This window comes from Nyctereutes procyonoides, unplaced genomic scaffold, assembly GCF_905146905.1.
Source record: "Nyctereutes procyonoides isolate TBG_1078 unplaced genomic scaffold, NYPRO_anot_genome, whole genome shotgun sequence".
In the NCBI taxonomy this organism is placed as follows: domain Eukaryota; kingdom Metazoa; phylum Chordata; class Mammalia; order Carnivora; family Canidae; genus Nyctereutes; species Nyctereutes procyonoides.
In genome coordinates this window covers 6,241,738-6,245,138 of record NW_026575082.1, presented here as the reverse complement: position 1 = coordinate 6,245,138, position 3,401 = coordinate 6,241,738, and the positions used below count along the sequence as shown (strand labels likewise).

The 3,401-nt window shown below is 34.3% G+C and overlaps 1 pseudogene; it reads left to right on the top strand.

The window, feature by feature from the left end:
- The first annotated feature begins 1,859 nt into the window (after nt 1-1,859).
- LOC129514609 (nucleophosmin-like) lies at nt 1,860-2,705 on the top strand (annotated as a pseudogene).
- The last annotated feature ends 696 nt before the right edge of the window (nt 2,706-3,401 follow it).

Below are 3,401 nucleotides of genomic sequence, written 5' to 3'. Positions count from 1 at the left end.
ATAGAAATTTATAATCCAGCACGAACACATGACTTTGGGAAATGCTTTTGTGTTTGTATTTAATCATAAACAATACTTTTTCAAAAATTCATTGTAAAATCTGAATTAGCACTAAAAAAATTAGATATTATGTTTAACTCTAATAAATCTACCCTTAAGCATGCTACGTACAAATTAACAGCCAATTAGCAGGCTCCCAATTTCTAAGGCCAAAATCAAAACAAAGCAAGAATTATTTGAAGAAGGGATTTAGTTGTTTATATATTTGGATGAAGCTATATAATGCCTTTCTATCATGGAAGCCACAAAAATTATTATCAATAGACTCAAAAGCCAAAACAATTAACTAAAGTATCACAAACAGTAAATAACCTCATGTTTACTAAGGACAACAACACTTTCTGATAATCTTTCACAAAGACCTCTCTTTTAATGCCACATAACTTTTCAAGCCCCCATTGACTTGTTAGTAGTAAAAGAGAATTTTGCTATTCTTGCTGAACAGAAGAAATAATGCCTTTCAGAATAATGTGTCATAAAACTAAGGTAATAAAATTATTAGAAATATTTGTAATAAAGTAAAGCAACATAAACTGTGAATGGTTGGCTTACTTTCCCAAAAGAAATCATAATATCACATGTGGACTTACATAAAATTTAAAATGTTTTCCTTGGTGAACTGAAATTGCATATATATATATATAACATATATATAAATATATATATATATTTATATATAAATATAAAATTTTTTCTCTTAGGGATATAATTATAAACCAAATCTGAGAGCATTTTATATGGTGTTTTATCTGCCATACCACAATCTTTATCAGTGAGCCAAAAATAAATAACCTAAACCTTTTGTAGTAGCTGTCACTAGAAAACTAAACAAAGTCACCATTCATCTTGCTCATAGTCATTTTAGCCTTTAGCAGATGTATTCTTTGAACAAATTTATTGGCCTTATGAATAAAGATTAGCACTCCTCTGTTCAACTCTGTTGGGAAGAACATTATTCTACTGTAAATGAACAAAAAATTCAACTAAATGAATGCTTTAAAAGGAAAAGAAACAGTTTGAACTCTGTTTTCTGAATACCATGTAAGATTGGTTTCCCCAGGTGTGTATAATGAGTATATTAGATTTATCAGTACATCCATCTGTAATAATTTAGATACAAGAAGGTTGAAATTCCTGTTATAAATATATTAGTTAAAATTATGAAATTTAATTATAATCATGATTACAAAAGTGTCTATATGTATCCTGATATTTTTTTTCATTTTTCAGTTATCATGGTTTGTAAACACTGATGCATGCTTACCCAAGTATGACTCATGAAGAATTATAGGCAACTCCTCCTCTCTTAAATCTCTGAATACAGCTACATGTTTAATATTATATATTATAATCATATTCACATTGAAATGAAGGATGCTCCATGCACATATGCAGTGTTCTATAAAGCAGAATAATACCTAATTTCACTACATTTTTAATGAAGATTAAATGAGATACCTGCATGTGTACATTGTAAGATATAAAAATCTTAAGATATTTGATTATCTTCTTTTTTACCTATCTTTTTTAAGATATTTGATTACCTTCTTTTTGTCTTTCTCAATGCCACATACAGTCCTATGTAAGAACATGCCACCATTATCAAAAGCATTTGTCAAGTTTCATATGTACGTAGTTATATACTACTGATGTGGGGAAGACTTAGGTAAGTCAGTCCTTTACCACACAAGAGGTTGGATTCCGCCCTGGTGTGATTCCGTCCTGCACAGATGTTCTGTGGAACAGTTGTTGTGTATCTCTGTCGCCTTCTCGCCCACCTAAGTGCGTGCCACCACCCCATGCATGATTCGATGGACATGGACATGAGCCCCCTGCGGCCCCAAAACTATCTTTTTGTTTGTGAACTAAAGACTGACAAAGATTACCACTCTAAGGTGGATAATGATGAAAATGAACACCGGTTATCTTTAAGAACGGTCTGTTTGGGAGCTGGTGCAAAGGATGAAAAGCAGAGGCAATGAATGATGAAGGCAGTCCAATTAAAGTCACACTGGCAACTTTGAAAATATCTGTACAGCCAACGGTGTCCCTTGGGGGCTTTGAAATAACACCACCTGTGGTCTTACAGTTAAGTGTGGTTCCCGGCCTTGCATATTAGTGGACAGCACGTAGTAGCTATAGAGGAAGATGTAGAGTCAGAAGATGAAGAAGAAGAGGATGTGAAACTTCTTAGTATATCTGGGAAGCGTTCTTCCCCTGAAAGTGGTAGCAAGGTTCCACAGAAAAAAGTAAAACTTGCTGCTGATGAAGATGATGATGATGATGAAGAAGATGATGATGATTTTGATGATGAGTAAGCTGAAGAAAAGGCTCCAGTAAGGAAATCTATATGAGATACTCCAGCCAAAAATACCCAAAAATCAAACCAGAATGGAAAAGAGTCAAAACCATCAACACCAAGATGAAAAGGTCAAGAATCTCTCAAAAAACAGGAAAAGACTCCCCAAGCGCCAAAAGGACCTAGTTCTGTAGAAGACATTAAAGCAAACATGCAAGCAAGTATAGAAAAAGGTGGTTCTCTTACCAACCAAGTTCATCAATTATGTGAAGAATTGCATCCAGATGACTGACCAAGAGGCTATTCAAGATCTCTGGCAGTGGAGGAAGTCTCTTTAAGAAAATAGTTTAAACAGTTTGTTAAAATTTTCTGCATTATTTCATTTCTGTAACAGTTGATATCTGGCTGTCCTTTTTACAATGCAGAGTGAGAACTTTCCCTACCATGTCTGATAAATGTTGTCCAGGTTCCATTGCCATGAATGTGCTGTCCAAAATGCCTGTTTAATTTTTATTTTTATTTTTTTTAAGTTTTTTTTTTTTTAAGATTTTATTTATTTATTCATGAGAACACACAGAGAAGAGAGAGAGAGGCAAAGACATAGGCAGAGGGAGAAGCAGGCTCCATGCATCGGGAGCCCGACGTGGGACTCGATCCCGGGTCTCCAGGATCGCGCCCTGGGCCAAAGGCAGGCGCCAAACCGCTCCGCCACCCAGGGATCCCCCTGTTTAATTTTTAAAGATGGAACTCCACCCTTTGCTTGGGTTTAATTATGTATGGAATATTATGATAAGACATAGTAGTAGTAGTGGTGGTCAGACAAATGGAAGTGTTGGGGAGACAAAAATATACATGTGAAATAAACTCAGTATTTTAATAAAGTAGGAAAAAAAAAAACAAGAGGTTGATTTCCAAGAGCTGTTTGTAGTTAGATTGAAATTGAAGGCATTAAATACTCTCTTATCTAAATTTGTTTTGGAAGTCCTTTAAAATTTTGTGCATTTTAAGCTTTATTTCTTCTACTCCTACAGGTTACTTATAA